The sequence below is a fragment of the Dipodomys ordii genome, unplaced genomic scaffold, assembly GCF_000151885.1.
Source record: "Dipodomys ordii isolate 6190 unplaced genomic scaffold, Dord_2.0 Scaffold12, whole genome shotgun sequence".
Taxonomy (NCBI): Eukaryota; Metazoa; Chordata; class Mammalia; order Rodentia; family Heteromyidae; genus Dipodomys; species Dipodomys ordii.
This window is the reverse complement of record NW_012267228.1, coordinates 22,540,446-22,566,545: the sequence shown is the minus strand read 5'-3', so window position 1 is coordinate 22,566,545 and position 26,100 is coordinate 22,540,446. Positions and strand designations below refer to the sequence as shown.

The 26,100-nt window shown below is 42.5% G+C and overlaps 1 protein-coding gene across 5 annotated transcripts in view; it reads right to left on the bottom strand.

The window, feature by feature from the left end:
- Positions 1–22,177: 22,177 nt before the first annotated feature.
- Positions 22,178–26,100, bottom strand: part of Fhit (fragile histidine triad) — a 1,339,970-nt gene continuing 1,336,047 nt past the window's right edge. For 4 of the 5 annotated variants that reach the window (XM_013010313.1, XM_013010314.1, XM_013010311.1 and 1 more), the window contains one exon: positions 23,135–23,407. The gene's annotated coding sequence lies outside the window, so the exon portion shown is untranslated. Of the gene's footprint in view, positions 22,265–23,134; positions 23,408–26,100 lie in introns of those variants that run through there. The other variant, XM_013010312.1, reaches the window with a different exon arrangement.

Here is a 26,100-nt window from a genome sequence, read left to right as displayed (position 1 = left end):
TGTCCTGTAAGAATTGCCTCTCACATCTTAGATTCAGGGTTGCTTTGATGTCATGTAAGACAGATATGAACAAACATCAGACATGAGCATTTCTGTGAGTTGTTAACTTAAGAAATACCATGGAAATAGAGCCCACAAGTCTAGCCACAGAAAGAATCCCCATGGAATAAATATGATTCAGTGATGGTTTTAGTCACCACCATCCAATCCAGTTAGTTTCTGCCATGCTACCTGAGGGATTTGCAGGAATGGGTTGGACATGCTACTGTTAGAAAGCCAGCCTAGAATTGAAGGATAAGCGTCCAAACCCTACTCTGCCACTATAAGGCTTTGGGAAGGCCATTCCTCTCTACCTGAGGCCAGATATTTCTTTTATTTTTCCTTCTCCTTTCCTTATTAGTTTTTCCTGTTTTCAGGACTGGGGATAGAACCTAGGGCCTTGTGCTTGGTACCATTTAGGCTCTGTCTTGCTCACATTGCCCAAGCTGGCCTTGAATTCATGATATTCTCTCTCTCTCTCTCTCTCTCTCTCTCTCTCTCTCTGTCCATCCATCCGTATCTCTCTGTCTTTCTCTGTCTCTCTGTCTCTGTCTCTGTCTCTCTCTGTCTCCATCTCTGTCTCTGTCTCTGTCTCCCTCTCTCTCTCTCTCTCTCTCCCCCCTAGCTACCACACCCAGATCAATTTCTTAATTGTACATTAAAAACATGTCAGAGCTGGGGTTATGTCTCAAGAAATAAGATGTATACTTACCAAGTGCAAGGCTCTGAGTTCAAACCTTAATACTTCCAAAAAACAAAAAACAGAAACATTGTCATATAAATATCTTAAGTATCTAAGAACATGAATGCCTGCTCTCCCTTTTTTAGATAAAACTACATTATCTAAATGAACCCTATCCAAGCAAGTTTAAGTCACACGCTATAAACATTGAGGATTTATATTAAAACAGGCTACAGCAAACAGCGGTAAGAAGGAACATTAGAATTTTATAGTCATCCCGCCTCTGCTCTGGAGAATTAATAGTTATCCTAAAGTTGAAATCATTTGAAAACTCTGCCATCTGCATATACATTTTTATTTCTTTCCTATGTTTATTCTAGCTTGGTGGTTCTCATACTAGAGTTTATATAATACTTATTTTATGATTGAGCTAAAACATGTTTTAGATGTTATAAAATACACTTTAGCCTCATAAATTTTGTACTTCCTGGGTATTTAAAACTTTTTAATACTATTTTCACCACATACAATTTTTTCTTTTACCTTAGAAACCAACTTTTCTGTAGCACGAGGCCCTTGAAGGAAAAGAATACATTGACATTTTTCTTCCATATCTAGAAAATAAAGGAAATGAAAATGGCTATTTTATATTTAGAAGTGGAAATTAAATCAGGTCACATCCCCGGAACCACGGACAAACTGTGTCTTAGGAAGGCTAGATGTTGGAATGGCCTGGGGGCAGTAACAGCATGGATAGTTCAAAGCATAAGAACTGTGCCCTAGATCTACAGCCCAGATAGGAAGGCAGCATGGATGGATGGATGGATGGTATTATCCAAGGTGCTGGTGGCAGAGGAGATGGGATGAAGTGTGGGTAGGAATGGCCTGTATAAAAGAATCAGGTAAAAGGGTGTTGGGATGGGAGAGCCTGGAAGAAAGCAGCCCTGAACCTGGCTGCATGTATTCCATTGATATGTCTGTGACCTCTTGCTTAGAAGGACTCTATGTTTAATTATGAGCCTGTGTCCCATGCTACAAAAGCATCTTAGATAGGGGATCTATCCATGGCTGCATTTCACAAGGCCACTGAGGGCAAAATCGTTGAACAACAGAAAAGACAGTACTCAGGATTTTTGGATATGTCTCTGTTGGTTTCAATCTCCAAAGCATGCTAGCTATTGTCATGGCAAGACCTGTGTCATGAGTTCAAATCTTGAGTTTACTATTTCTTCACTCAGTAATATTCAGATGTTAATAGTGATGTGACCAGGTCCAGGGAAATTGAGCTGTTTTTCATTCTGGGGAAAGTCAGAGATGCCATCCAGGATGAGCATGAACCTTCTCTAAGACTGATCTTGGTTCAAGGACAAGCAGCATGCTGAAGCTTATCCATACTCATAGAATCTTGCTTACTTTCTGAAATGGTTTAAAAATAATGTCATCAGCCAGGGAGTGATGAGGCATACCTGTACTCCTAGATATTCAGGAGGCTGAGATCTGAAGATCATAGGTTCAAAGCCAGTCTAGACAAATCTGCAAGGGTCTTATATCCAATTAACCAGCAAAAGGCCAGAAATAAGGCATGGCTCAAGTGGTAGAGTGCCACTCTTGAGAAGAAAAAGCCAAGTGAGAGCTTGAAGACCTGAGTTCAAGCCTCAGTAACAACACCAATAATAATAATGATGATGATGATGATGATGATCTAATGTAATATACTTTGGGAGAATATGTTTATACTCTGAAAAGTTCCATGCTTTTTGAGTTCAGAAATAATGATCAATTTTACAAGATTGTGGCATAGCACAATTTGAGGTCCTAGGACTCTACAAGTCATCTTTTTGGACTGTATGTATTATCGGCAGGTACATTTCCCCTTGGGATAGTGCTGTTTCTGCTTCCTCTCTGTGTGTGTGTGTGTGTGTGTGTGTGTGTGTGTGTGTGTGTTGAGCTTCTGGCTTCCTGTGTGTGTGTGTGTGTGTGTGTGTGTGTTGAGCTTCTGTATCTTTTCCTGTCAGTCTGTAGCCCAGGAGAAACTCTGTACTCACTACACAGTTGGTGTGAAAATCAAATGCAATCATGAATATAAAGCAGTTAGCACGATCTCTGGAATACATTAAGTATCTAATTATGAAGTTGTGGCTATTGTCCTTTCACAGAGTGGGATTTGCCAGGAAAAGAGACTAAGTTGCAGGAGGATGTAGTACCTCACTTGGGAATCTTGATCCCTTTAGTATTTCTAGAATGAGGGCAAGGGCAAGGTCACCTTTCTTCGTCCAAGTTTATGAGCCCTCTCACCCTGAAAAAAAAATATTCAGCAAACCCTAGGTATAGAGACCACTGAGCAGAGTATCCATTTATTCTTGCACACAAATCTCAGAGTTGAAACCTTCCCTTCACCCTAGAACTTGTGTTACCCCATGTACTTCCTCACTTACTACCATGATTTCCAGAAATGGAGGTATTTTGTCCCTCAGCACATAGCCTTAGAGATTCCTTTCAGAGCTCCATGTTTGCATATTTAACACCAAATATTATCATCTCTTACCATTAGATTTGAGTGCTTTTGAAAAAGAAAAGAAAACCAGACCTGTGGCCCAAGAGTTACTGGTTGGCCTACCAATCCGGGTGATCTCTCTTCTGCAACCGCCCTGACAATATCGAAGCTTTGCCTTGCTCCATTTCCTGCTGTGGTCTCTGACAGCAGGACTTTGTTTCTTGGTTACTACAATGAGAAGTGACAAGGACCTTTTCCTGGTGGCACAGGTCATACAGCGCAGGAACTGACATGGAGTGCACACAGACCCCAGATACATCCATCCCCTGGGTGACAGGTACCAAGCTCATCAAACTCATGGGCAATCTCTTCCTTCACTTCACTTCTTGATCTGTCAAATCAGATTCAGTTGCAAGCCACTCGTCTGGCTGACATAGGCAAAGGATAGCATTGGCTGGAAGACAAAGGCAGCTCAAAGTATCAAGAAGAAAGATAAGACAATCTGGCCACAGAAAACCCAGATTGGGACAGGTGGGAGCTAGCATTAGCAAAGGGTTACATGCTTCCCCACTTCCACCCACCCCCACAAAGAAGTGAGTATTCTGGTACCTGCAGGTAGGCTGATTTACTTAGGGAGGTTACTAACACAGCAAAGAGTGAACCAATTCCCCATAAAGAATGGAGGAATTGTTACCAAAAGGCAGGCAGAAACGCTGATGATGATGTGCAAAGAAAGTACAGCCCCAGAAGCCTTCTCTCTGGGATTGCCTGAGGCAGTTCAGTCTACCCCTCCAGAGGAGTCAAGGCAGGCCAGGGAGTAACACCGCAGTGCTACCCTGCCCCACAGCAGGGGAGAGGTGTCTTCCTGGCCTCACCAATGTGCTCAAAGATGATCGAATCAATTTCTGCCCATTCTACTATGTCTCCCCTAAGCCAAGTTCTTAGGAGAGCCTGCTGCTGATCTTTGCTCTTTCTTAACCTGTATGTCTTTGGTCTGCCGAGTGAAAACCTCTCTATAAACCATGATTGCCAGGGCACAGTGGGATGAGTGGAGGGAATCTCATGTTTAGAGCTAGAAGTTCACATGTCTCGGGCTCAGTGTTCAGATCGGTGAAATGAGAATGTTCATTTACACTCCCCACCACCCTGACCCTCTACTGCCTCACTGGAAGCAAGAGAAAAATGAGTATTTGTCAGTGTTCTTTAGGAATGATTCATGGTGATGTGTCTGTGAAAAGAAAATCTCAGCATCCAAAGAGAATGGTGAACATGGATGTGCTTGGTCACATGATTGGCCGCTGGGAAACCTGAGGGGCAAAGCAGCATTTGGGAGAAGTCGGACATGCTTGAAAATCAAATCTCAAGAATGTTGAAGAGATTCAAGCAAATACTGGGAAATAAAGACATAGAGGGGAACCAAAGGAGAAGTTACCTAGAGAATAACAGCTATGGATATCAGCTTGATGCCATTCATTCATTCATTTATTCCAAGGACTGTTCATTTGGCAGAAATGGTACTGTATCCTCCTCAGGTTACAAAGACAGATAAAATATCATCTTTCCTGTAGGAATCCTAACAACCAGGAAGAAAAGGTGGGAGATTATTCCCTAACCAAAGTCACTTTGATGTCCTTTTTTTAAAAGAAACTTGAGGAGTATTATATTGCCTAATATTTTGGTACTTTCCTGTGTGTAGACTGTTGAAGAAGCACTGAGCTCCCTCCCCAGAGAAGGGCCCTAGAGGAAATCTATTGCACTAGGAATTACCAAGTTCCCACAAAGTCAGGGGGAAGGCACTCCAACCTTAGAAGCAGAATGGAAATTTGCATGATGAATTGCCCATTGCCTTCTCTTCTTTGAAAGTGAACAAAAATGCCTTAACCTTGGCAATCAAGTGTAATTCAAACAAGTACATCTAGCCTACAGCTATAGTGAGGTGGATAATGTATACCGTACGCTAGTGGGCTTCTGTCATTAAACCAGTATTTTCTAGATTTGAACATGTAAAAGAATCTATTCAAAGAAAGCCATTGGAAACCCCAGCTAGTGTTCTGCAGGTCTCACTGTTATTTGGTAGAAAGGGAAAAGTGATGATTTTAATTTCTGTGTTGTTAGAGAAACACTTGGGGTCATTACATACTTAACTCACAGTTAACAATTGACAATCATAGTCATTGTTCAGCCACTCTTGGAGAATGAAATCCAATTGCCTCCATAATACCTTTGATTATGCCATTCTCTAAGAAGAGAGATGATTGATTATTCTATTATTTGACCGACAAAAACCATGACAAGCAATGACATATATATGCCTTTATAGTCCCTAGCCTAATGAAAAGTGTAATTAATCTAAAAGGGAATGTTCACAAGGAAGTATCTTGGGATTGATTTAGAAAACTTTCAAGAACTCGAGTGTGTGTGTGTGTGTGTGTGTGTGTGTGTGTGTGTGTGTGTGTGTAATCAAAAAGATTCTACTAGGTGAAGATTTCTTGTCAGAGTTAAACTATCCAATACATCGTTACAAAGCTTTCCTCTGCAGCTTCGGGTTTGAACTCAGGCTCTGGGCACTGTACCAGAGCTCTTTTACTCAAGACCAGTGTCCTACCTCATTGAGCCACTACTTCTGGTTTTTGAAAGATTAATTGGAAATAAGAATCTCACAGGGACTTTTCTGCCTGGTCTGGCTTTGAACCTGGATCTTTAGATCTTAGCCTCTCAAGTAGCTAGGATTACAAGCATGAGCCACCAGCACCTTGGCTCCTTCTACTTTTTTTTTTTTAACTGAATGGTATCTAATGTGGTTGTATTTGAACACAGGGGCACCTGCATTGTATACCACCTTCTCTATTCTTCATCCAGCGCCGCCGCTATGCTATCCACTTAAAATTTTAAGTAAATGTGAAATTCCATCACCCTGCAGAGCATGTGGTCTCATTTAGCTTTAATGAAATTTGGTTTTTAGCAGCATCAGAGATCTTCTGTTTTGCTATTTGAGCCGCTTTAAATAGGCTATGGAAACCTAAGGATGTGAACATAAAACAAACCAAACCTGACAGCTCTTACCGTGTTTAACATCAATGTTTAAAGCCTGCAAATAATATCCTTTAAATTTCAGCAAAACACAATACTTGTGAGAACTTGGCTCTGCATGAATCAAAACAGCTGACCTTTCTGGGATATTCACTCTCAATATTTGAGAGTGCAACCAAAAGATGACATTGGATTGTCTACAGATAGCCCATTGTAATCTTCTGGAAGTTTTCCTCAAAAGATTCCTCTGCTCACAGAAGGAGGCCACTGTGGTGAGATGTGGAGAGGAACAAGGTGCCTAGGGTTTGTATGCTCCTGAGCCGTGTTCTCCCTCCTGTGGCAGATGAGAAGGGACCAGCCTGCCTCTCAGTTCTCAACCCAGGATAGAGTGGGAAGTGATCTTAGACTTTGCTACTAGGTAGGCATGTGACCACTTTCCAACATTTCATTATGTGTAAGGAAGTTATCGATTCCTCTCCCTATCAGCCCTGTAAATAGTCCTTCCCACCAACTGGAGATGACAAGAACTCATTAGGTTCTTGGGGAATAAATGCTAGCTTCTGGGATATTTTGTAGCACCCATGCCATGCATGAGCCCTGACATGTACCCTACAGAGTCAGCTGGAAGCTGGGTACCAGTGACTCATTCCTGTAACCCAGATACACGGGAGGCAAAGATAGGAAGATCCCAGTTCAAGGCCAAATGGAAAGTAAGGCCCCCATCTCAATAAACAAGGTATGTTCCTGTGATCTCAACTATGATGGAAGCGTTAAGCAGGAGATGTAGGCGAGAGTGAGCAAACAATAAGACTGTATCCCAGAGTTAAGTTTTTAAGTTGGCATTTCCTTAAAAAGGGGTAGTGGATTCATGGAATGCATCTCAATCCATTTTTCGTTGCTATAACAAAATGCATGAGACTAGATAGTGTATTGATAAGAAAAGCTCATGTAGCTCATGGTTCTACAGCCTGGGAAATCCAAGAGCATGGATCTAGCATCTAGTTATCATCCAGTGAGCACTTTCTGACTGTGTCTGACACTGGATAACGTATCATAAGACAACACCTAAGAAGCTTGATGCAACTTTCTTTCATTAAAAATATTATTCTCCATATGTATATATATATATATAATCATCTTTATGTAGTTGCACAAAAGGATTACTAAACCAAAAAAATAAAAAGGAATAAGTTGCTCCCTTGATCACCTCCCAAGGTCTCTCAGCACTGCTGCATTGGGAACCAAGTTTCTAACACATAAACCCTTGGGGACATGTGATCAAACCATAGCAAAATGCAAGAATAACTAATGTCCACTCTGAAGCCATTTTTAAAAAATTGTAACTCAGGAGAGAATAATTCTAACTGTGGAGAGCTTAGTATTCACATTTTCCATCTGATTTGGTAACCAACCATCCCTTGTTGGATGCTGGACAGACCTGTGTAGATATTTATGCACAGCAGGACAGATGACTGATACATAAGCACAGTGAGTGGAAATAGTTCATTAACCACATAGCAAATAGAGAAAGACTTCACGAAGGTCAGGCACAGGTTCAAAGAGGAGCAAGAGCACTAGGGGGGAGGCTGGGGAACTTCTGGTTTTACTCTGTTTGTAGGGGTAGACCTGGGCAAGTCCCATTACCCAAACTAGAGCTGAAGTGCCTTGATTCCCTTGCCACTGTTGAGGGAGAAAGCACAATGTGGTCCTTTAGCCACTTGCCCAGACATGAAAGAAGAGGGCTTCAAAGTGATCAGAAACCTGATTTTTACCTTCTTACTGTTCCTTAGAGATGAAACCAACAAAATCCAAACTTGCAAGTTCCAGCCTTTCCCAAACTGACTTCCACCATGTTTGTTTCTTTCTGATCACTGTCAGAAGAGACCATATAGAAACTCTCCAGGCTGTGTTAATTGAGTCTTAATGGGTCACAGTGCAAACACAGGGAGGAGGCATGTTTTGCGCAATGTGAGTTCCAGTCAATAAACAATGTGAATATATCTTTTATTAGAGAAAAACAGTGGCCATGGAGGAAATACAATAAATATAATTGAAGTTGGGCACCAGTGGCTCCTGCGTGTAGTATTAGTTACTCAGGAGGCTAAGATCTGAGGATTGAGGTTTGAAGGGAGCCCTGGCAGGAAAGTTCATGAGTCTCTTACCACCAATTAACCACCAAAAAGCCCAAAGTAGAGCTGCTGCTCAAGTGGTAGTGCCCCAGCCCTGAACAATATATAAAGCTCAGGGACAGAGCCCAGGTCCTGAGTTCAAAACCCAGGAACAGCACCAAATAAAGCATAATCTACAGGGCATGAGGTAAGGTACGACATTAATGAATGATAGTAGACATGTCAATTATGCATAGTTTAGCTTCCACTGGTGTAAGAGGCAGTCAGAGGCAGTACTTCTGATGAAGTGGACACCTTCTTATTAGAGAATGCTTTTAATAGTGATGTTTGAAATGATTCTTGATATACTAGTAGCATGCTTTCAGGAAGAAGATGTAAATAGGAGGGTTTAAGAATAAGCATGCTCTAGAAGCCATGAATAAGAAACAGCCAAATCTGGAATTTACAACATGGTTGAATCACATATGCTATATGGAATGAAAGAAGCCACACACACACACACACACACACACACACACTTCATACAGTGTGATTCTTGTACTTTCCAGGCTTCTCCAGAGAGACATAACCAATGGATGATCTACATTATACACAGACATAGTTATAGACATAGATTTGAGAGAGGCTATATTAGGTAAATTGGCTCACATGATCCTAGAATCTGAGAAGTCCCATGGTAGCCTATCACAGAAGTGCCTAACTTGTGAAGCTTGAAGTCCTCTCCTTTGTTCACTATTCATCTGTGTTGACCAGGTAGGCCTCACATCATTGCAACCATCACAGAAGGAAGCAGGAGAGGCACACATGGAAGAAAGAAGTGGGAGTAGAAGGAAAAGATGAGAAATGCACATTGCAGATGGAGGAAGAGACCACAACTCAAGGATAAAAGTTGCCTTTTACTGGCGGGAAAAGATAAGGAAACAGATTTCCCCTAAAACCTCCAGCAAGAGTGATGATCAACAGCCACTCCTTGACTCTAGCCCAGGGAAACTGAATTTAGACTTCTGAACTCCAGAGCTGGAAGAAAATAAATTTGTGTAGTTTTAAGCTACCAGACTGATAGTAATTTGTTATAGCAGCCCAAGAAATGGAAATAGTACATGCTGCCTGACAACAACAAAAATAAATATTTATGATATGCTTCTTCTTAATTCACCTTCACAACTGCCTTTCACTGAGGCCATTGTCCTTAAAAGGAGGAAAAGGGGTAAACTGAGGCTCACACAGGTCAAGTACATCTCCAAACTAAGAAAGTAATGGATATAATTTGAGCCCCGACATGCAAGGTCTTCACTTTATCAGCTTTGTTCTGGCAAAATAAAAGGGGCAACTGAAGTGAAGTGTCAGAGGTCATAGTCTGGTGCAAACTGGATGACAGGCCATGGCCCTGGCATCTTCCAACAGACCTGTTCAGCCTGTTGAGCTTAGCCTGGCTGTGTCCTGGATCCATACACTGGGAGGGTGCTCTTACAGCTTTGTTGATGAGAGCCCTGCTTTGATTCCATGGTGAGCAGTTATCCTATTTTAATTGTCTGCATTGGGTATCACTTTCCTAGAGATGTGCTAACTTCACTAAAAAAAATCACAACAGGCCCATTCTTTCAATGTACTATGCCAAGGGCTAATATGAGCTATCTGCATGTATGTGCATATGGATTTGTTAGGATCAGTTAGTGAGGGAATTGTGTCAAGGTGTTGAGTATCTCCTCAATTCCTTGAGACTCCAGCAGAACCATCTGTACTTAGCACACAGTAGTCAGAAGATTATACAACTAAACCTATAGGCAAACCTATGACAGTGATTTATTCCTTGTCATAGTCAACTCTCCTTGGAACAGAATTCTTCTTCCCCAGTTAACAGCAAGAAATAGACCTGTTTCAGCATGCTTTGGGGATAGTTTTTCTTGATGATAGCGAGTGGCTCTCTCCTCTCCTGGTTAGGATGAAGGGTTCTGGAGATAATCAGAATTATGTATTTATTATATTGTTATTGTATCTCTGACAAGTTGACCTTAGTGGGTCACAGACCTTACAAATACCCTGTTTGTAAGCGACTGTGTTATTCTTGCAACCCCAGAATATCAGATCTTTCAAAATCTTCAGGGATCATCTAGTTCACTTTGTATATTGCATGCTCAGAGAAGTTGGCCCAGAACAGGGGAGAGAAGGCAAATGGTTAAGAAAAGTGCAGGTAGTTATTGAAATCGTGTGCACAACTGTCCTATACAAGGTTGGCTGATCACGAGAAAACCATCACCATCAGAAGCCTTTCTGGTAGACTATTAAGGTCTGTAATAAGGTAATCATTTGGACAAGTATGCTTATTAGTCTTATTTGCAGACACAGTGTTCAATTATGCAGAGCACTCTAGTGCAACAGTCTCGGGGAAATTCCTCAGCCATCAATGCAGACCAACTATTTTAAATGAATATATTCAGCAATTACACCAAAGTTACACAGGAGACCCATTACCTATGGGAAGGATGCCTGTGAGCCTTAAAATGCTCCTTGGTGCATGAAAGCCAAATCATTTTTTGGGAGGGGGGAAAAGAACCTTCCTGGAAATCCTTATCTTTAGGGCTATCTGGAAGGCTGTATTCAAATCTCCAGGTAAGCAGAGGTTAGTTTCTGGCCTTGTTCTAGAACATCTGTACATAGAGAAATCAATACCTCATTGTCCATGTTTCCTCCTGACACTCACCAAGGAGTCTTATGTATTTATTTGCCACAGGAGGGGGAAGCAGGCTTAACATAAATAGGTCTAACAAGTCCACAGCACATGGTATACAGAACTCGGTTCAATCGCTGCTAGAAGTGGAAAGGCTTGTGAAAATTCAGGCACCATCAGAGCCCCTCTCTCAGTTGCTTGGGCCAATAAACTGTTTTTTGCCAACCTTTTCCTTTGGCTAGTGGAACCAACTGCACCTATTCCATGGACTGTGAACAAGCCAGGGTCCACTGAGCAGTCTTGTCCACTGTGAGCTTGTCAAGAGAATTCTGACCGGGGGCCTTAGACCTGAGACTTAGCTATTTTCCCAAACGTATTTCACAAAACTGTCCCCAAGCCAGACTCTGGTGGTTCATGCCTGCCATCCTAGCTACTCATGAGGCTGAGATGTGAGAATCAAGGTTCAAAGCCAGTCCGTGAGACTCTTAATCTCCAATGAACCACCACTTCCAGAAGTGGAACTGTGGCTCAAAGTGGTAGAGTGCTAGCCTGGAGCAAAAAAAGCTCAGTGATAGTGCCCAGGACCTGAGTTCAAGCCCCAAGACCGAATTCCGCCCCCCACCTTGAAAAAAAAGAAATTGTCCCCAACGCATGTGAAATGCTTGGGATAGGGTTAGAACTAACCTTTCAGCTGGCCTAGAGGCACACCATGGAAAAGTATGGCTCCCATGGAAGATCAGAAGGTAAAATGCTGGATCTGGGTGGCGGGGGGGGGGGGGGGGGTGAAAGGGCCAGAAACATAAGCTTCCCCAGCTTTTGTACTCTGCCTAGGAGAAGACAGTGCAATAGGAGTTGGAAAATGAGGAAGAGGTCTTGTCCCGGAGCCTTTTTTTCTTGGAAAAATTTTCATTCTTTAGAGTCGACAAAAGGGACCTCTGGAAATACCTTTAAAATAGATCTGGATATTCACACCAGGCCTGTTGTTTAGATAAGCCCACAAATAAATCTTCGAGTCACCTTTACCATACATACCATGTCTTTTCATGTTCTTACACTCGTCCTGTCATAGTCTCCTCCCTTGGCGTGCCAGTTGCTTTAGGAATCTCTGGGGTAACATGGGTAGAATTGCTACCAGCTGAGCCTTACTGTTGACACACTATTTTGTTTTAATGCTTGGGTGTGGTTTTTCAGTACTGAGGAAGTACATGGTATCCTAAGGACATTTTTGTTTAGCCATGCTGTCACTCTGTCCCACAGGGCAAAGTTTTGTATCCTACTTAGTGTGTGGGCAGCTGTGGGATTGTGGTTAGGAATGCTATTCTGCTATGAGTTTTTATGTACTCAATTGCTGTGTTTTTACTCGGACTTTACTGATTTTTCCTTCTGCTAGGAGGTATAGAATAGAGTAAGGGAGATAGAGTCAGCAAATGAACATGATGTTCCCTGAATGGAGCTGAGAAAGAGGGTGCTATTAATAACTAGAGGTTGATACTGAGTGTGCTGTTGGGGAGAGAGGCTCCATTTAGACCATGACAAGGGAGACTTTCATGAACCTTTAGGGAAAATTAATGGCGATGGATAATAGGGAAGGAACGCCCAGGCAGAGAAGCATAGCCAATGCTGTCTGGAGCAGGAAGCCATTTATTGTATTTGAGATCAACCAAAGGAGAAACCATCTAGGAAAGGGGCAGTGTGGTGAGGATCAAAGAGGTAGAAATCTTACGCGCTGTGTCCGGGCATTTGGGTTTTATCCTACGGGTTGTAGGAAACCACTGAAAGGTGTGAAGTAGAAAGTTGAGGCGCTCTGGTTGGCACCTTTTAGTCATAATCTGACTAAGGAGTAGAGAACCTATAGGAGAAAATGCATAAAATGGACAAAGGGGCCTGAGGCTGCTACCAAAAGCATGTCAGGAACATCGATGGTTTGGCAATGGACAGAGACGAGGAGAAGGACAAGAGTAGAGATAGGTGGAAAGATGAGGGGCAGTTTTGGAGGCTAGAAATAATAAATGCATGCAATGGATAGGGCCTGGAAAGGATCCTGCAATGTATGTTATTGTAGTGAATGGCACAGAATAGAATGGAATAATAGAACAGAACAGAACAGAACTCAGTACCAGTTAGATTTACAGGGAGTTAAATTTTGACTTAGGGCTCAGGTTCAACCTCCATTCTCTGTGCACCTGTGGGCAAATCACTAACATCCCTCAGTGTGAGTGGTGGTGATAGCAGTGACTAGCCAGCCAAATGAAGGAGCCATGATAAGGATGGGGATTTCTAGAAATGAAATGTTCATAATATTCAGTGAGCAGGGATTGGGTAGAAGTGACCCAGAGAACCTGGCATTTTATTACTATTCCTCCCTAAACTTTGAGCTTCACTCCCAGGTATATTGCATCAAGTCATTCTCCTTGACTTTCCTCTATTGACTTTGGATGAGTTTGTCTGCTCATTTGACTGATGGACCAAGGGCTGTGGAAACCAGGCTCTGGTCACAGATGCTTTGTCCTAAAATGAAAGAACAACCTAGGGGCATTGTGTATGTTGGGGGGAGTGGGGGAGAGGCAGGGAACTCTACTGATAGCAGTTGAGGATGTAGCTACTCTATGCTTTGTTATAGATGCTGATGTGTCCTATAGGTAGAACACCCACAACAGTATCTAACTCTAATCAAAGAAGTTGAGTCAAGCTTTCATTATTTTGCTATTCAGTGTTTCCTCTCGGCAAGAATGACACAGTATGGAGACCTGATGGGTGATGGTGCTGGGGAGGGAATGTAGATATGTAGTGAGTTTCTTTGTGTAACTCTAGGATGTCTCTGCATTGTGCTCACTGTAGTCTAATGTGATATAATTTTCAGTGGAATAAAAACGTGGGTGTGTGTTGAGGGAAATACTGATGTAATTACTTATGAGTATAATCACAAAGAGCCCTTATATGTGCTCCAAAGAGGACAACTGGAGTCCTGTGGTTTCTTTTTAAGTCACTCTTCATATTTTAAGAAGAAGAAAAGGAAGATTCCATAAAAATATATGTAGTCTGTTCCTGTCAGCTCAGTACTTGAGCTTAATCATCACTGATAGCATTGAAATGCAAAAGATAAACAAATTGATGTTTGACCTTTGCAATAAAGAAAGTCATCTATTTGCTCTGCTCCCATGAGTATTAAGAGAAGAGATGCATTTAAATCCCAGACACATCAATGAATCAATGAGATAGTAATAGACTCCTTGGTGAGCATCATATTGTATCTTATTTTCGTGTTAAAACTACACGATCTGGCCACTCTTCATATTGGTCTAGAAGGTAGCCAGGAATCCAACCATCATATTCATACTTGAATGACTTAAGTAACACTGATTCTTTGAGATTCGCCCTTAGGGTCCAACAGAGACAGAGTACCCAGGAAGAGTCTGGTAGAAAAGAGGCTGCCCTGCACACGCACACATAGTCTTGATAGGGCAAGTAAAGGGGAACTTTTGTTGACAACTTGTAAACCACCAACCAGAATAGGTGCTTAAATCCAATGACTTCAATGACAATGATCTTTTCTCTCCCTTCCCTTCCCCTCCCTCGTTCCCTCTTTTCCTTCCCCTCTCTTCCCTTCTCCATTTCTCCCCTCCCCTTTTCTCCTCTTCCCCTTGCCCTTTATATTCCCCTTTCCTTTCCCTTTTCTTTCCCTTCTTTATCCTTCCCTCTCTTCCCTTTCTTTTCAAGAGGTTGGCCTCACACTTGTGATTTTCCTGAGTAGATTTTGCCAGTGAGCCATAGTTTTCCAACCTCTATTGCTAAGTTGTTGTGCCTTCTTTCCTTCCAATGGAGGGGAAGGAAGGCTCATCCAGATCTTGGTGAAGGCCTCTGGCTTTGCAGACTCACAGAGCAGGGCTCTCATCCCATGTTGCCACTTGCTTACTGTTAACTAGGCCGAAGTCTAATCTAAGGCATGGTCATGAAAATCCAGTGAGACAATGGTATGTGGAGAAATGAGCACAGGGTTTGGCACAGAGATGGGCTGTTGGGCTATGTGGTGTCAGGCCTTGGGAGCTGGCCTGTGTGTGTTCTGGCCTCTGGTCACAAGGTGTCCACCTAGTTTGTCTGCCAATAGCCAAGTAGCCCCTGAGTGTTACGTTCTGGGCGCATGCAGCATCATTTAATCCTTGTTTCTGCCTCGAAGGGAGCATGCTGGTTATCAGGGAGCCCAAGTCAGGAGTTTACAAGGAGTTTCCGGCTATTGTAGTCCAATATCAAAGTACAAAGAGAAGAAACATATTTTTTTTAAAAAGTGCTTTTGAAATGTGAAGAGCCACAAGAGCTCCCTGGTTTCACACTTGTAAAGGGACCCCTGCTGGATTTTCTGTTCTCATGTGCAATGGACAGCTACAGGGCTACAGGACTGGGCTTCCACCCCCACACATCCTTTCTTTCTGTAGCCTCTGGCAGAAAATGCAAACCAGGCAGCATCTTTAGAATTTGCTGCTGTGCTGCTTTTTCTGTCAATCAAATGCTGATACTGGAAACAGAAAGATGGTGACAAGACAGGTTTTCTGTTAATCTCTTTACTTCTGAGATGCTCTTCTTCAAGAAAGGGCAGTCATCCCTTGTTTACTCACGGTTCCTAAGGGCACAGAGCTTCCAGCATTGAAATGACACCATGAGGTTGAAATTATGGTGATCTTGGCAATGAAAGTGCAAAGGACCAAGCAGGCTAGGATTCTAACTCTGCCTCAGCCTCCCCAGAAGAGCAAGGATATAGATCTGGGGAATAGGTCTCGTCATTTGAAGTCCAATTATGCGTATTTTAATATTTGGCTCTATTGGAGGAAGTAAAGAATGATTCATTATTTTCTTTCCTTTCATTTGTTTGGTTGATTAAACCTCAAAGAACATTTATTAACTCACATAAAGAAAAGTCTAGAAATCTATTGGCCTCTAACATGGATGCATCCAGGAGTTTAAATCCTATCTTGAGTTTTCTGTCTCTCTGACTCCGTCCCTTTATGTTTAATCCCTTCTAGTAACTTTCCATTTGTTACTGGCTCACAGAATAGATGGAATAACAAAGAAGGTCCCAAGGCAACAACATGCTATAATTGAGTTGTGGAGTAGACTGAGAGTGGTCAAGGAAGTTTATCTGGGGTTTGGATTATCATCCCCCCACCCCCACCCCAGAGGTTTAAAGCAAAGTTTGTCAGCCCATAGTCTTTGAACACTTACAGAGAAATTCACCAGATTGGTTGTCACAGTGCAGCTTGTGGTACTGTGTTCAGATGTTCAGAAGGTTCAGGAAAGGCTTTGTGAAGGATCTTTAGCCAAATCCTTGAATTTTTTTTTTGCATATTCCAGCTTAGAACATTCTTAGGTATAGCATCCACTCATTCTGCGTCATTAAACAATAAAATGTAATCTGAGGATGCACACTGAAGCTAGGAAATTATATATATAATATGATTTGTATAATTATATATTTTATTATATATGATTATATAAAATGTAATATAATCATATATACTATAAATTATATACTATATATAAATTGTATGATATATATTTTAAAATATTATAGATGTATATAAAATGATGGATACCTGAAAGGATCTCCAGACAACCAGCTAGCTATGGTAAGCTACTGTTGGACTCTTCCTGATTTCTAAGCTTTCCAAGCACTATGTACCTACATTCTGATGTTCAGGCAAATTCTTCCCTAGAAAGCCTGTCCCTTTGGCCTCTAAAATAAGATGATGTCTTTTATTTCAGGCAAGACTGCAAAAAACATGGCAATTCTTTAGAGAATCCATGTCCACAGGGCCTTTGCTTCAGATAGTTTGCCTAGAGAGAAAGACCAGGTAGATGTAGATAGTAAGTCCTCTGGATATATTCCTTAGTTCCTTTGAACTGTCATTACAATTGTGGAAGAAGTGAAATGTCCCCAATTCATGTCTCTCTGACTACAGATCCTTCCATGAGCACACAGTACACAGCCAGGTCCTCATTTCTCTCAGGCCTTCACCTTAATGTCTCTCTTAGTCCTCTCATAGACAACGTATCTCTCGCAAGTTGGTGGATGAGAATTAAGAGGAAGAATCCTTGGGAGACAACTAGGATCTTATGTAACACTTAATAAGTAGTACACAATAAAAAAAACCCAAGAAACTATCATTTACTTACTTTAAAAATTTTTTAAGTATAATTGATTAAAAATTATCTAAAATTTGTGAAATTAGTGGGTCCTTGACTCTGGGTAGTTTTTCTAGAGGAAAAGAACAACCATTTAATGTTCCATCCTGAGTAGGTTGCATCACCTTTGCTTCAAGGTCAGCCTGTTCATCTCAACTATGTAGTATCCATTTTTTGTGGTGAAGGCTTGCAGTCCTTTCTTGAAGCTTTTTGAAATGTGTTATGTCACCGCTTACCTGTCATCTGGAAGTATGTCACAGCTTCTTGCTGTATCAAACTATCAGTTATGACCCAACCACCAACCTTCCCCTTGTCCTATGCACATTATTCCCAGCCTCATTAACTCCTCCCCTACTCTGTGTCTATGAGATCTATTTTTCAACTTGAGATCATGAGGTCTTTCTGTGCCTTACTTATTTTCATTTAGGTTGTTGCAATGATAATTTCATCCTTTTCATGGCTGAGGAGTACTCCACGGTGTGTGGATTTATCCATCATTGGATGGACACGAGTTCTTTCCAAGTTTTGGCTGTTGTGAATGGTGCTACGACAAACAGGAAGCGAGTACAGGTGTTTGAGTTCACTTCTTTTCAATCTATACCCATGATTGTGATTGTTGCACCCTACAGCAGCTCTGTTCATTACGTGTTGAGGAATTGTCCCTCAGGCTGTACTAATTTGTACTCCCACCAGTAGTGGGCAAGGGCTAGCTATCTTCCATGGGCCTAGCAGCATTTGTTACTGCTAGTATTTTTCATACCATCAGGGGGAGGTATGATTTTGATTTGCATCACCTTGATAATGAGTGATGGTAAGCATTTTTTTTCTATGTATTACTGTTGGTCATTTGTATTTCTTCAGGGTCTACTTAGGTGTATTGCTTATTCTTTATTTTTTTATTTTTAAAAATTTATTTATTTTATTTTATTTTTGCCAGTCGTGGGGCCTGAACTCTGGGCCTGGGCACTGTCCCTCAGCTCTTCAGCCCGAGGCTAGTGCTCTACCACTTGAACCACAGCGCCACTTTTGGCTTTTTCTGCTTATGTGGTGCTGAGGAATCGAACCTAGAGCCTCATGCATGCAAGGCAAGCACTCTACCACTGAACCACCTTCCCAGCCCCGTATTGCTTATCCTTAACTCCAGTTATTTGGTTTCCCGTGGCTGTTACTGAATGGCTGGAGTTTGCTATATCTTCTTGTTAGCAACTCTTTCTCCAGTGTCTATATTGCATACTTTTTCCACCATTCTGTCCATTGTGTCTGAACACTAGTATTTCCTTTGCAGAAGCTTCTTGTTTTTCTATCATCCCATTGTCTATGTTTGTTTTGGTTGGCTAATTTTGAGGTCTTATCCAAGACCTCCTTGTCCCTTCCTATCTCCTGAAGCATTTAATGATTCTGTTGTTCTTTGTTGTTGTTGTTAGTTGTGGGGCTTGAACTCAGGGCTTGGGTGCTATCCATGAGCTTCGTTGAGCCACAGCTCACTTCTGATTTTCTGGTGGTTAAATGGAGATAAGAGACTTTCCTGCCCAGGATCACTTAGAACCACAGTCCTCAGATTTCAACTTCCTGAGTAGCTAGGATTACAGGCCTGAGCCATGGGTTCCTGGCTGATTCCACTGTTTTTATTAGGTGTTCATTTTAGTTATGCACAGAGAAGCAACAAGATTTTAATCTGAGAAAGTCATGTTTTGCAAACCTTGGGGAAAGGTTTGACATTTGTTAGTTTCTCTGTTGGCATAAAGTTTATATAATTAATTATATGCCATTATTAAGAAGCAGTCTTGAATCCTTAGTTCATTTCTGTCAGGCACTCAATAGTTTGAAAGTGAAGCGCATGACCCTTGAATGCAAAGCAGACTTGGGTGGGAGCCTGACTATCATTTCCCGAACCTCTCCAGCCTCAATTTCCTAATCTATAGAATGAGTAGACAATTAGGAGTCATCTCACTGGTTCAACTCGCTGTCAAAGGCAAAGCTCCTGTCACCATGTCTAGTCTGTGCCACCTCATCTACATAAACCCTTGGCAGTGGCCACGTCTGTGTGCCTCATAGAGCTCGCAGAAAGTCTCTTGTGTTTGGCTGGCCATTTCTCCTATGGATCTACGCTATTGACATCACCATCAAAGGTCTCTTATTCCGTGAAGAGAAGCTTGAGTTATACCTGTGAAAGTACTTTAAAGACTGAATGTTCTAGCACTCTGAATGGAGGGTGGAGAATGTGTTGCTGGATTTTCTTCCCTTTTTAGTTTTCCTCCCCTTTTTCCCTTCCCATTATTTAGATGGATGTAGATTATGAGCCACAGCGGGCCCTTCTCCTCCCCCATCCTCCACTTCCTCCAGCTTGCTCCATCCTAATTTTTCTATGGAAGAGGCTGTGAACACCCAGAACAGTCTCTTACTTTCCTCCTGCTTGTTTATTCTTTGCAACCAAATGTCAGAAGATGGGGAGGTGCTTTCAAAGTCCCTTCTGTTCAAACACAAAGTCGATGATCACTATTCTTATTGGACAGTATCATTGTTTTCCTTCATTTTTGCCTGTGGATCTCAAAACTCAGGTAGTTACCTCTTTGCAAGATATAAAGTTTCTATGGGAAGTAGCAGGAGGAGCTCAAAGCATCTCAGGGCACGGAGGAAGCATGGTTGCCTTCACATAGCTTTGTGGGAGACACAGCACTTCTGGGCAGGAGATGACCTAAGAGGCCATGGACAAAGTATGCAAAAAGCCCACCTGATCACAGCCTGAGAAATTCCTCCCTTCCCACTTCTCGGTCCTGAAGGAGCCAAACTGTGTCTCATTTTAGCACCTCTCCAACACTTACTAATGTCCCTTTGTAATGAAGTGAGAAGACAGGCTTCTGAGAAGCGCTTTCAGCAAGTGACAAAACCTAGCTAGAATGTAATCACTTTTCCCCACCAGGGTTTTTTTTCATGGTTTTCATTCTCACTGTTAGCTTCTATTCGTGGCAAGAGATACTGGTTTTCCATTTGTGTGGTCATTGTCAGTTTCCTTTTCAGGGATGTAAGCAAAAAATTAGAGTTGAGTAAAAGAGAAGTAGTGAACAAATAACGTAAGTATTGTGTGTATCTGGCCAAATCATGGAATGTGTGAAAGATGGGAAAGGACAAGATTTTGAGGAACTGTCTTTGGTGCAACAGCAGATCTGGTATCTTTGGGGCTTACTTCCAAAGTTGTTCCTCCTTCCCTTGAAACCAGATGGCCCCATGTAGTAATTCATGACAGGCTCTGTGAACATATAAAGCCGAAGTTGTTTTTTTTTTTTCTTTCCCTCTCTCATTTTTTCAGGAGAGGGGATCTGTGGTACTTGTTTCCTTTGGCTTTCTCAGAAACAGCTAGGATTAAGGGAAAGGAGTATTTTCCTGTATGCTCAGCTGCATGTAGCTCCCTTCAGCAAATCCTAAGTTCCAGAGTTAGAACCTCCAGGTCTAGAGAAGGAGGTCATAGTTATTTGTAGAAGATTTGGCTCAGCATTGTAACCTGGGCACCGGGTATAAGTAGTGTTTGTCCTACAACAAGTATTGAACAAGTATTTGATGAAAGAGAAGAGAAGGGAGAAAGGGCAAAAACTAGATTTGTTGATTTTCATGAGGTTTACAAGAACTACCACTGAAAAATTTCCTAGCCTAAGGGCTGCTACATCCAGAAGTATTTATCATTATGATAAGAAGGAATTTATGTAGGGATGCTGCAAAAGAAAATGTGGTTTGGAAATTTCCTCTAAATGCCTTTGGAACAATCTGGGTTCTTACGGCAAATAGGCTTGTTCTTTCCTTCACCTTCTCTTGGTAACTCTTAGTCAATCTTTGTCTACTGAAGCTGCTGTCGCACAATGGTGTAGGGTTGTTAGCCTGTAAACCCCAGGAAATTTGTTCTCATTCTAATGGAGGCTGTAAATTCCAGATCAACATGTAGCCAAACAGATTCTGTATTTGACCAATGTCAGTTTCTGGTTTCTGGTGCCTGTGTATTGTGTCAGCATGTGGTGCAATGGGGCCAGGCAGCCCTGTGGGGCTTCTTTATCAGATACTCTGTCCTTAGGGTCTCATCCTCCTGAAGATCCTGCCTCCTTCCAGTAGTATCTCGTGGTTGATTCCGTTTCTAAATACTGATTTGAGGAAAGACAAACACAGCCTGAACATCATGCAGAGTTTTTTAAAACACACAGTAAGGTAAAAGTCCATAGACAGAGAGGCATCAAGGAAGAGCCTGCAGAGCTGTAATGGCATAGACAAAATTGGAGCACAAAACTCCGAGTTGCCTCACCGTGCAATTGGACCAGTTGTCTAGTTATCATCCTACTCCTCCACCATCACAGCCAAGTGTTTACTAACTTTTTTGAATCAAAGCCAATGAGTCAAAAGTGGACTTCACTCTGTAGCTAGGGCCTAGGCATTGCTCATATTTATTATTTAAATCAGAGGTGGGAGATGTTTGACCACCAAAGTATAAGACAAATGTTTAGGGCTGTACTGTGGACCACCAACCAACCCACTGGCAGGAATTTGTGTGTGGATGATGTTGCGTGGATTATTTATCAGTCTGCTGTCTTCCTTCACTGACATATTGTCTCCTGAGCACACCTTGTTACTTGTAGCTTAAAGAGAAGTACCTCAGATGCAAGGCTTTGAACTAGAAGGCTTGCCAGACCCAAGAACCAGTGTGAATCAGAGACAGTCAGCCTTAGGAAAAAAATGTAGAATACTATTTTAAACAAGATGCTATTATATTGTTTGTGTGGCTGTGTCACAATGAAACTCCCCCCTTGTACAAGTAATGTATGCAAAACAATTTAAAGACATATTAGGTTGCTTTGTACTTAGCTTACCACATCAGAAACAGTCCAGTTTCAAATGTGTGAAGTAATGGGTTGAATGGAAGCAGTAACATAGATGCACATGTCAAATCCCTGTGGTTTATGAAAACAGACCTTTTATATGTAATTTATTTAAAGATGTTGAAACCTCCAGGAGATCATCTTGAAGCATACAAGTGGTCCTAAATCCACTGGCCCATGTTCTTATAAGACCTATGCAGAGGAGAAAGAAAAGAGAGAGAATGAGCAACAGAGATGAACATGATTCTAGAAGACACTAAGGGTCACCAGACATTGGGGAAGATTGGCATGCAGCAGACCCTCTACCAAATGCCCTAAGAGGAGAGCATGAGAAAGCCCATTTCTGTTGGAGTTTAGATTTCTGCCCTCTAGAACTGTGAAGGAAAGACTACAGTACAGCTTTATATCATTTTTATTGGGGAATTACTTCCAGTAGTTACAGGAAACTTATGCAACCTGTGTTGGTGATGGGGTTGGTTTGGAGAGTGACTCATAGGCCTAAGGCTATTCCCAAAGAGAGTTGAAAAAAATAAGAACACCCAAATTCCTGTGTTCAGTTATTTGTAGCCACATTAGGTATAGATGAAGTTTCATTTTCTATGGAAACTCTAACCTGTCTTGTATGAATATGCCAGAGGAAAGAAAGAATGCACTCTCAGAAGTGTTCTTTCAGGACATCAACAACGATGTGGGTAACAGGCACCCAACAACCATCAAGTGTACACAGTATCAGGAGCTTTCTCTGTGTCCTTTTCTTACATTTGTCCCCCATACCCAGCCTAGTCCAAGGTGTCTGCTGACTATGTTTCCTGAGGCTAACTGCACTACTCTTTAAATTCTGTCAGTGTTGCTTTCCTGAAGTGAAGGCAGAAGGCTGTAGGTGAGAAAAGGCTGTCCATTTCTTATTCTGCCGAAATGGAAACTCTGTGATTCTTACCTGTGCCATAGCAAGCCGTGGTTCACAGGAACCACAGTTGCCCTCAGCGTGTAGCTTCCTCGACTGGACCTTTCCAGGACCCCAAAGTATGAATTTCTGTCAGTCAGCACACAGATAAATATTTTAACTACCATTTTTATTTTCATCCCAGCTGAGGAATGGTTTAGAAAAGGCTCTATTGTAAGTGTGCAGCAAGAAAAGTGTGCCAGGGTTGTCAATGCTGTGGGTTTGAAGTTAGACTGCCAGTCATCGCGATGGAAGATTTCCCTCCCGGCTTCCTCGAGTGTGATAAACTGCTTTGCCAACGGCTGCACAACTGCAGTGTGCTATACCACGGAGCACTAGAGCACGAGGCCTATTTCCTTATGCCTTGGGATTTGTTTCAGTGACTTTTATGCCTGGAAATGACAGAACATAAAAAGAGACATTGAGTTAGAACTGGTACCTGTGTTTGAGTCATGGCAATACACAAAAATCTAAGTGTGTTGACTGCTAATCTGTTACATTGCCATGTATACTTTAGAGGATGCATACTGATATGTTCACAGATGACCTATAATAAAGGGATTCCAGCCCCCTTGATGCCTCTAGTCACTAACTTCCCTTGCCCCCCACCCCCATAATTCTCTGGGTTCTTTGCCCAGTGTTTATGTCTAAGGGGTCTGCTGCCAGACCACTCAAGGAGTATATGCCATTGATATGAAGGATCTATGCAAAGGAAGCAGGTCAGGTCTTCTTTCAGTAATAGGCAAGGTTCGCCGCCAAACATTCATGGCCACCATTGTCTGCCGAGCATGTTAAAACCACACATTTCTTGACCCAGTGCCCAATGGCTCTTGCCTGTTACCCTGGCTACTCAGGAGGCTGAGATGGGAGCATCAAGGTTCTAAAGCAGGCTGGGGAAGAAAGTCCAAGAAACTGTAAGGCCCCAAAAGCCAGAAGTGGAGCTTTGAGTCAAGTGATAGAGTGTCAGCCTTGAGTAAACACTTAAGGGACAGTGCCCAGACCCTGATTTCCAGCCCCAGTACTGAGCACAAACAAAAAATAGATTGACTCTCTCTTAACCCCCCATACATTTGCAGGTGTAGATACAGAATAGGATTCTGTGTTTTAAAACAAGGTCTCCATGATAGAAGGGGTACAATGGATTGGAATTAGATGTATACATAAGTGCTGATGTAACCCTAAAATTCTTCTGGTATAAGTGATAAAAATTTCAACTTCTATAACAGAAATCTAACAAGCTCATCATGATGAATCTGAGGTACATCCCTTACAGATTTGGGAAATAGTTTGTAGTGAGCATAATCTAGTATGGGGCAGAGCGAAAGCCATTTCCATTGCCCACTGAGGAAAAGGAAAGTATATGGTATCTGAAAAGAAAGTTCCTTGTTACAGAGTGGTCCCTATCCACACCCAGGAGACTGTCCATTCATGGCCTTCCTCTTACTGCAGCTCCCTGGGGGAGTCCAAAGATGATAATTCAGAGAAGAAGCTTCCTTTATAAGAGAGAACCCGGCGTCACAAGGGGAGAGAGCTAAAGACTTGATGGGTTGTATGGCCTGGCCTTGGGGGAAGGCTGAAAGAAAGGGTAGTGAGGCAGCTGCCATGGCAGAATACATGAAGAGATTTGCAGACGTATCACTGAGTGGCACAGGTAGATGTGCTCAGTATTCATAGCCGATTTCAAAAAAAATTAATGGCATTTGATTGCAGGATATAGACTTGAGAATATAGACTTGAGAAAGTAAGGGGTGAGGGTCCAGCTCTTAGCTTTCGAGGTTATCTCAGACATGGGCCCCTTCCAGCCCACTTGGGTAGGGACCAGCTCTTCAGAATCTAATAGATGGAGAAAGCGTCTTGTGAGTCATTTTCCTATAACCTGGGGTCACAGAGACCCAAGGCAGGGTACCCTGTTGGCATCACCTGTGGTCTCTTGTGGGATGTCACACAGTGTGGCCAAATCATTTCCGTTCCACAAGTCTAGCGGAAAACTCTCCTGTGTATTCCTGATGGCTCTCTCTCCCTTGCTCCTGTTCACTGAAGGCTGTAGCTTATGGGTGCCAGGAGAGGTAAGCAGCAGTCAGTCTGTCTCTCTTGAAGCAGGAGATCAGTCTGATTCCCCTGTGACTGGGGTCTTTCCCCACTGGTGCCCAGCCCCACTCATCTGTGTGGAGGTGTAGATCATCTACTCGATCCATTCATCATAGACCCTGTCCTTGTGCAATGACTGGTTTTGAGTCCGGAGCACCTGTGCAGCCTGAAAATGGATGTGCCCGTTCTTTTCCTCTGCTTTGCTCGCCTAGGGTCCATTTATGTCCTAGAAGAAGTTTCCCTCCATGTGACGTTTGATCTGTTTTTGTCCAGGTAACTTCCCATAGCTTGCCCTCCCAGTTCCGGCCCTGTCCTATCTAAATCTGGTTGGCTCTGTCAGGCTCTTGGTAGGACTTCGGCAACTCACCCCTCACAGCACCCCGCATAGCGTGCCAATGCATGATGAGCTTCTCTAAACTCTGTCGACTGCAGTTTCACTTCCTCATTTGTCCAGGAGGCTCCCAGGCAAGAGTATGCCATGCTAGAGGCACTAGATCAATGTTCAGGCTTCCAGAGAAAGTGTCACTAGCTATGTGTGTGTCTAGACAAGGTGAGGGCACCCTGACAGGGCCATTGTGAGAACTGGGTGCAATGACACTCATCACACACAGACACTACATGCTGGCCTCTGTTGTGGCTATGATGATGATGATGATGTGTGTGTGTGTGTGTACGCATGTATGAGCACCAGTCCTGGGGCTTGAACTCAAGGCCTGAGTGCTGCTGTTCCTAAGCTTTGTTGCTCAAAGTTAATGCTCTACCACATAAGCCACAGCTTCACTTTTGTTTTTTTTGGTGCTTAATTGGAGGTAAAGAATCTCACAGATGTTCTCGCCTACACTGGCTTCAAACTGCCACCCTCAGATCTCAGCCTCCTGAGTAGCTAGGATTTTAGTCATTGGCATGTGGCCACTGTCGTTATTTCTGCATTGTCACGGCCAGTGAAGACTCAGTGTACAATGAGAGACCCCCACCTGAGTCTGCTGGGTGCAGCTGG